Genomic DNA, 9,215 nt, shown 5'->3' with positions numbered 1-9,215 from the left:
GTGTTTACAAAAATGCTAACCCATCTTCTATTGTGTGTCTTTGTGAAGAATAAGAGTAAAATTGGCACTTACTGTATTCCTAAAGTCTGTTCTATATCCAGGCCATGTATTTCAGGTATGCATATCCCACAGCGCTATAATCTGTGATGCCCTTCTCTCCTTACTAGTTCCATTGTATGAAATATTTATTTTTTTCGATACTCTTAAGACATCCTAAATCTGCTCAAAGTGTTCCAAACCCTCAAGTTTTAACAATGGCGTCATTAAAAGTCATCCATGCCAATTATAGTTCTGTGGAGAAATCTATGTAAATATAGGCACCATTAAAATAGTGTCAAAGCAATTGCAAGTTTTCAAGAGCTATAGAGTAACAGCTGAAATGTGGTTAATGTTTTGGTCTGGCGGTAATGATTTTTTGGTCGACCTTCAGTCATATTTGTAATCTTCTTGGCAAGTAATTGACTGCCTGGATTACTCATTGTATCTAATGCTATAATATAATTGTTTCTAGACACAGACCAAAGGTACAATTAGAAAGCATCCCATCTCCACGTATAGATTTTGCAAGTGGAAATGTAAACAGTTATCCCTCTAGACATATTCACTATCTAATTATTTATTTTTTGGTCTGTTTTTACGTTATCAATAGCACACACAGGTCATACCAGAAAGGTTGAATTGATTATTTGGGAATCACCTCCCCAAAAAAAAATAGACCCGAGAGACAAGGGATTATCTGTAAAATCAGCTTCAAATGGGATTGCTGGCTAAACCTTTAGGGTCCAGTTGTATTAGGCGCCCATTGTTGTGTCAGAACTCGGGGCCACTAAAGTATCTTCTAGTGCTCTGGCGGGCCAGTCCTATATCTCTTCATTGATTATTAACAGCTCTTGATAAGGGATGAAGCTCAGATAAAAATACTCAGAGGGCTGGTCTGAGGAAAAAGCCATAGTGGGATTGATGGGTACCACTACACGAAAAGATGAAAATCTAACACTGATTGGTATATAGTTCTATAAACAAGATGAAACCTGTTTCCATTTGCAATCTGGAAATACTGGATCCCCTAAAAATTGTGATACAGGTTCAACCCAGGTATGTCTAGCCTGCCAACACTCAAGCCCTGTATTTGTAGATTGACAGGTTAGATTGTTTGCTCGGTTGGTTGACTGGTCTGCAGTAAGGCACTATTTACGCCATGTGATATAGTTAGTATACAGTTGGTAACTGTTTGATGGATTCATTGGGGAAGTTAAAGATTTATTTTTGCCTTTCTCTCCTATTTAGACACAAAGGTAGATAGATGATATAGCTACTTTGGATTCAACTACAGTGAGTGATGCAAGTGTAAGGGTGGTTATCCAGTGTGACACAGATTGTGCAATTGAATACATTTCTTCATTAACGTAGAGCTTAAACCAGGGATTTTGACAATGCAGTAATTCTTGCCAAGCCAGGTGTTCCAAAGTGACTGTCGGCTCTGCAGCCTGTCCTACTGTGTTGCTATGGGTCTTTAAGAGGCTACCCTCTACCGCAGCCTGCCCCGCCAATACACCTACCGCCGCGTTGCACCAGTCACTTAGTAGCGGAATCGCTCTGCACCTCCATGGGTTACGGCGGCCACTACGCCACTGCCTTCCATGAATCCCGACTTCTCTTGGCCGTGAATGTGCAGTGTGCATGTCACATATTTCTCTGCGCAGCAACAAAAGAAACAGTCCTAGGCCAAACAGTGGCAAAATACAGTTCTAGTCCAAGTTTTTACCTATGGGCTACTGTATGTTTAAGGTCCACTTACTAATAACTGCAGTTGCAATATAAAAGTAATTTCTAATAACAAGGTGATGAACACTTGCAGATTACAATGTTAACTCTTTATAAACTTGTCCCAGCTATTCAGGAGAATGAGGTAAAGTTCACCAAACAGTAGGACGAAAACCACTAATATATCAGAGTCCCTCACACAGAGACTGGACTGCGCGTCCACGCGCAGTCCCTGGTACTGACCCACTTTTTACACCGGGTCTACTGGAGTGAAACATTATGGCTGCCAAACTGGTATATCAAGGAGCACGGCTCCCTCTGAGACTCCTACACTTCAGACACACTAATGGACAACTAACTGCCTCCTGGCCTCCTCCTCTACTTATCCCCTGCGTCCCTTTGGCACAGCACCAATCAGCATCAACTGTTATGGTCACCTGATGCTCGACTCCTCCTTAGTGGTCCCGTCGCCAAGGGAACCTTGGTACCTAGCTACATATAACACTTGGTGGAGGCTGACAGGGGGAAACAAGGAGCATCACACACACACATGGTGGACAGACAAAGGTAAGGGGGAGACAGGACAAATGTACTTCAAACAGTCTATCATGTTATCCAAAAAACACATTTGTGACAGCTGATGACTCTGCCCCTATCAGTAATTAAAGGGGTATTCCGGTTTCAGCAAATAAAGCTTATTCTTTGTATAATGAAAAGTTATGACATTTTCCAATATGCTTTATATACGATATGTAAAAGAATTAGGGAACATCAGTGCCGTAATTTCAACCTCTTGCTGAATCTCTGCCAATGTAACGTTAGACTTCTCTTACTACATACTGTGCTTTGTCATACACAGACAGCCATCAATGCATACCAAAGCTTTATTTTAACTTTTTCTCTCCCCTAATAACATAATAAAGAAGAATAAAAGTGACAAAATATGATAAAAAAAGAATTATGATAGTTTCCTCTGCCATCTTACAGTGAATGGTGTTTTTGTGTCTTTTTATGGTAAGGATAAAATGGGGTGAGAAGTGAATCGAAAATTTTCATACCACTTCTCACACCCAATTTGGCAAAGCTATGTGTTCCCCATGAATGTATTCAAATGAAAAGGCAATACGTACAATCAAATCGGAGGGGCTGGAAACAGCTGCAATGTACCAGATAGTTCTAAGAAGACATTTGTTAGAGAATGCAAATGTGATTGGGGTGATTAGTTAAAAGGGCTTTCCCATCTCATAAAGTCATGGCATATTGCTAAGATATACCATCACTTGATGATCGGTGAGGGTCAAAAATGCCGGGACCCCCACCTATCAGTAAGTGAAGGCATATCTTAGCAATACGCCATAATTTTATGAGAAGGGAAAACCCCTTTAAACACTAGATCAGGGTATGTATTTGCTAAATTGTTACCAGATTGGATTATATGCTTATTAAGTTCTGTTTACATCTGTATTGTGGCCATAACGGACACCAGTGGCACCCAACGGAGCCCTATTAACTTATAAGAGGGTCCGCAGGGTTCTGCCGATGTGTCTGTCGTTTGACGGGAAAAATAGTCTGGCAAGCAGCTCTGTTTATCCCGTCAAAAAGTTGGACTCTGATTCAAACAGTCAGAACTTTTGCCTTGCAGTACTGGGGTCCTGGTTTACTGGGCAACCACTTTTCATCTTACAGGTCCCCCAGAGACAAGATCATCGATCATAGGGGACCCTGCTGGTGAAATTCCTCCTATGGCCAGGGCAGAACAATGGATGCAATGAGGCTGCAAGCAAACCCAAACATTGCAGGTCACGTGGTAAAATGAATTTGTTTTTTACTATTTTCAATGAAAAACTATGGTCATCCAGAGCTCTTATCCGCACTGGACAATGAGATCCCCTGTTTAAGCTCAGGATGCCCTAATCAAAAAACACCAGGGGGTGTAGCTCTAGGGGCGCAGCGGTAGCAGTCGCAGCTAAGCCCTGGTGCCTAACGGGGAGCGAGGGCCACTCTACCACATAGGGAGACACAAGTATTATAAATGGTACATGGTAGGTGGGGGCCCTGTTACAGATTTTGCATTAAGATAGTTTTGCATGTATTGTAATACTGTCTTAGGCCTCAGACTAACATTACCCTCTTGGCAGATGTTTATTTCCGAGCATTGATTATTACTATATATATGTTGATGCAATATTCACCTAAATATCTGTAGTTCTATACCTGTTTTATATCAGACATTTTATCCTTGTCTTTTATAATGGCAATTTCAAGTCTTCACTTTAAGGGGGGATTTACACGAGCGTGTGCGTTTTGCGCACGCAAAAAACGCGGCGTTTTGCGTGCGCAGAAGGCACTTAACAGCTCTGTATTTCATCACATAGGATGTACGGCTGCAGGATTTTCATGCAGCCACCATCATCATGACACTCCGTTTGGATGTTTGTAAACAGAAAAGCACGTGGTGCTTTTCTGTTTTCATCCATACTTTTGACTGCTGTTGCGCGAATCACGCGCGTCCCACGGAAGTGCTTCCGTGTGGTGTGCGTGATTTTCACGCACCCATTGACTTCAATGGGTGTGTGATGCGCGAACAACGCACAAATATAAGTCCTCTCGTGAGTTTTACGCAGCGGACTCATGCTGCGCAAAAATCACTGACAGTCTGCACTGCCCCATAGACTAGCATAGGCCGGATTTACACAAGCGTGTGCGTTTTGCGCGAGCAAAAAACGTGGCGTTTTGCACGCGCAAAAGGTACGTGACAGCTCCGTGTGTCAGCAGCGTTTGATGCGTGGCTGCGTGATTTTCGCGCAGCCGCCATCATTATGACACTCTGGTGGTGCTTTTCTGTTTTCATTCATACTTTTTACTGCTGTTGCGCGAATCACGCGCGTCACACTGAAGTGCTTCCGTGTGCTGCGCGTAATTTTCACGCACCCATTGACTTCAGTGGGTGCGTGATGCACGAACAACGCACACATAACGGACATGTCGTGAGATTTACGCAGCAGACACACGCTGCGTGAAACTCACGGACAGTCTGCACGGCCCCATAGACTAACATAGGTCCGTGCGAGGCGCGTGAAAATCATGCGCGTTGCACGGACGTATATCATGTCGGTCTGAATAAGCCCTAAGGGCTTATTTAGACGAACGTGTAATACGTCCATGCAACGCGCGTGATTTTCAAGTGCCTCGCACGGACCTATATTAGTCTATGGGGCCGTGCAGACTGTCCATGATTTTTACGCAGCGTGTGTCCGCTGCGTAAAACTCACGACATGTCCTATATTTGTGCATTGTTCGCGCATCACGCACACATTGAAGTCAATGGGTGAGTGAAAATCACGCACAGCACACGGAAGCACTTCTGTGTGACGCGTGTGATTCGCGCAACAGCAGTTAAAAGTATGAATGAAAACAGAAAAGCACCACGTGCTACAAACAGAGTGTCATAATGATGGCGGCTGCGCTAAAATCACGCAGCCGCGCATCATACAGGGATGACACACGGAGCTGTTAAGTACCTTTTGCGCTTGCAAAACGCTGCGTTTTTTGCGCATGCAAAAAGCACACGCTTGTGTAAATCCGACCTTAGGGTCATAAAATTATTTTCTCTATGAATCCCACAAGGTATGCTGCCAAATATTCAAGAGAGCGAGAGATAGATCTGAAGCTCTTGTATGTGGCCTGGACTTTATTACTCATCTACATCATTCTACCCGCAGCTCGTCTTGTGGGTCAACAACATCTCCATTATATAAGCCATTTCCATACATTCTTCCTACATGATAACACATTATATTTGTATTAGTCTCTTATGAAAATAGGAGGGTGGATCTGCCACATTTTGTATCATTCAATGTTTCTCTGCTGAAAACGGCTGTTCCTTTTAGATCTGTTGTATAATATTACGTTTTTAAGTGCATTACTGAGTCTAGCTGTATATGAATGCCTTTTAGGGTCAGTTTATAAGAGAGGGACATACATAAATCATAAAGGAACATTATGGCAGTTCTGGTACGTTCCATAATGATCATGGGTTTCATAAGAGAACTTTGACAAATTAGCCCATAGTTTTACATTGCATGGCAATTTTTTCCAACATTAATAAATTGGGTCTCATGAATATTTGGCACCTAGCAAACATGCCGGACATATTTGACAGAAATTCTATTTGTTATTAGCTGCCAAGAGATTGACTTCTATTAAACACATGCATACTTTCGACTTTAAGAATGAAATCTCCTCGGCACCAAATTAAAACTTTGCCAGGCGGCACAGATCTTGGCTTTGTAATTCAAATTAATCTTTTTTTCAGAGAAAAATATGTAATGGGTAATTTTCCATGATGATTAACTTGACTGCTACATCTCACCTTGTCATGTCTCTATTAAAGAAAAATTGAACGGCTTTAGGTAGATGCCCTAGCAGGTTATAAACCATTATCTAAAGTCATATCTTTTTTTTTGAAGGTGTCTGAAATATTTTATTCTTCTTGAAGACAGGATAATAGGTACAATTAGGCTGGTATGGAAGTGCCCAAAAAAATCCTTCGCTGAAAGACTATGATGTATACCAACATCACCTGCTTTAAGATGAGCTGTCAGATTTCCAGACGTGCCTATTTTAGTAAATACTTGCGTTCCCTGAAAAATAACAATTCTGGAGCATCTTGTCTTGGAACTCTTCGTTGTGCCGTTCTTGTTTTTGTGCAAGCCAAATTATTGCACTTTGTATTGGACATGTCCATAGTCTTCTGGCAACAACAACTACCTCTAAACCCTCTGCATGACTCGCAATTGGACAGTATTCTGAGAATAAATGGGGGCCACATAGAAGATTTCGTGGGCCCACCTGAATTCTGAAAACATCTGTACATTTTTTTCTGTAAAGTATTTGAATAGATATACTTTCTGCATAAGTAAAGCGAATGATGTGTGTGTCAATAATGATTTACTAATGATGATTATATTATTTAATACACAGATTATATTCCATAAAGTACATGTCTCATTTAAATACCACATATGTTTCTTTTTGACACAGACATGATATATTTAATAATAATACTTATTAAGAATTTCAAGTAATCCCTCTACTGCTCCCACTGCGCACATTTGTAAAAAGTTCTTGGCAATATCATTAGGTAAGGGTGTTTACGTCGTATCTGGAATCCTCCTTTTCTAGGAAAAATATTCTTATCATATATACAGTCAAAGCTACATCCATCCAAGAGCCACTCTGAATGTTTATGGGAGTCATTACGTAATGGAGTGATAATCTTAACAAATATATTTATTGCTGATTATTCTTCTCTAAATGTCAACTGCAGTTCTCTGGTGTCACTTGATATGTCTCGTCTTTCCGATCCTATGTCTGTGAAGACGTTACTTAACCCCTTCCCGACATTTGACGTTTACATGCGTCATAGCCGGGTAGGGGAAGTATGGAACGGGCTCGCGGAGTGAACCCACTCCATACGATGCGGGTGTCAGCTGTATGTTATGGCCGACACATCACAGTAACGAGCGGGATCGCACTCGTTTAACCCGTTAACAATTACCAGGAGTGCAGCGGGAGCGTCAGCGCTGGATCGCCGGGGGAAAGAAAAAGTAAGTACTACGTCTTTTGTTATTTTATCTCATTTGCAGCGATTGGAAAAAAAATCTGAACCCGAATAACCCCTTTAATTTCCAATTAAACCCATCATTTCTTAAAAGTGCTTTTCCCATGCAGTGACTGGGATGGTTGTGTTCTTGCTTTTATTAAATTGTCTGTGGTATATTGTTCGCTCAAACGTGGGGACCACATGGTTTCGCTTAGCAGTGGATCATTTTTAATATGGTCAGAATTTCTTATTTTATAATAGAAAATATTGTCTTGCACCCACTTGGATGTCTGAATGTTAGAGAATTGGATGACTAATTGGAGCCTGGAAAGTTGACAATTTATATGAACTTAATGTATCAATTATTATTTAATTCTTTATAATTATTATTAATTATTTTTTATTTCCTGAGCGAAATTAACTTTATTGATTTTTATTGTGTAAGGCCCTGTTCACACTGAGTTTTTTTGACACCTTTCTTGACGGAAAACGTGCCAAAAAATGGCAGAAAATGCCTCCCATTGAGAGGCGGACACGTTTTTTTACTGCGAGAGGTAAAAAATGCTCACGGTAAAAAGAAGCGACATGCCCTTTCTTCGGGCGTTTACATCAATGGGAGGCAGAGAAAGCATATTTCGCTGCGTTTTTGCCCGTGGCACTCAATGGGCGCGAGCGAAAAACGCTGTGAAAAACGTGGCAAAAGGCATGCAGGCAGATCAAAATCTGCCTGCAAACACCTCCGTGTAAACAGGGCCTAATAGTTTTAGTATTTCTGAGAAGTGCTGCTAAAATGTCTGCTACAAACTATGTACCAAAGGGGGTTATGGCTTCAGCAAATAAAGCTTATTCATTGTAAATAGTTTTCCAATATACTTTCTGTATCGATTCCTTGCGGTTTTTGAGATCTCTGCCTGCTGTCATTTGATAGGAACCTTCAACATTTACTCCTGTTCTGGTCATGTGATGGACACAGATTCTCAACTAGTTACAGTAAGGGTATGTTCACACGGCCTATTTACGGACGTAAATCGGGCGTTTTTGCCCCGAATTACGCCCGAAAATAGCGCCTCAATAGCGCTGACAAACATCTGCCCATTGAAAGCAATGGGCAGACGTTTGTCTGTTCACACGAGGCGTATATTTACGCGCCGCTGTCAAATGACGGCGCGCAAATAGACGCCCGCGTCAAAGAAGTGACCTGTCACTTCTTTGGCCGTAATTGGAGCCGCTATTCATTGACTCCAATGAATAGCAGCGCTAATTACGGCCGTAATTGACGCGGCGTTCAAGCGCCTGCACATGCCGGTACGGCTGAAATTACGGGGATGTTTTCAGGCTGAAACATCCCCGTAATTTCAGCCGTTACGGACCCTCGCCGTGTGAACATACCCTAAGGCTATGTTCACACGGCCTATTTACGGACGTAAATCGGGCGTTTTTGCCCCGAATTACGCCCGAAAATAGCGCCTCAATAGCGCTGACAAACATCTGCCCATTGAAAGCAATGGGCAGACGTTTGTCTGTTCACACGAGGCGTATATTTACGCGCCGCTGTCAAATGACGGCGCGCAAATAGACGCCCGCGTCAAAGAAGTGACCTGTCACTTCTTTGGCCGTAATTGGAGCCGCTATTCATTGACTCCAATGAATAGCAGCGCTAATTACGGCCGTAATTGACGCGGCGTTCAAGCGCCTGCACATGCCGGTACGGCTGAAATTACGGGGATGTTTTCAGGCTGAAACATCCCCGTAATTTCAGCCGTTACGGACCCTCGCCGTGTGAACATACCCTTAGGGTATGTTCACACGCTGTAGCAAAATACGTCTGAAATTACGGAGCTGTTTT

General features: G+C 42.2%; 1 long non-coding RNA gene across 1 annotated transcript; it reads left to right on the top strand.

Moving 5' to 3' along the window:
• Window positions 1–2,242: 2,242 nt before the first annotated feature.
• On the top strand, window positions 2,243–6,695 carry LOC142741522 (uncharacterized). Its single transcript, XR_012881171.1, has 3 exons — window positions 2,243–2,331; window positions 3,451–3,571; window positions 6,234–6,695. It is a non-coding gene; the product is annotated as an uncharacterized LOC142741522 (long non-coding RNA).
• The last annotated feature ends 2,520 nt before the right edge of the window (window positions 6,696–9,215 follow it).

The sequence above is a fragment of the Rhinoderma darwinii genome, chromosome 2 (genome assembly GCF_050947455.1).
Source record: "Rhinoderma darwinii isolate aRhiDar2 chromosome 2, aRhiDar2.hap1, whole genome shotgun sequence".
Taxonomy (NCBI): domain Eukaryota; kingdom Metazoa; phylum Chordata; class Amphibia; order Anura; family Rhinodermatidae; genus Rhinoderma; species Rhinoderma darwinii.
The sequence above is the reverse complement of the archived record's forward strand: the minus strand, read 5'-3'. Positions and strand labels throughout refer to the sequence as shown.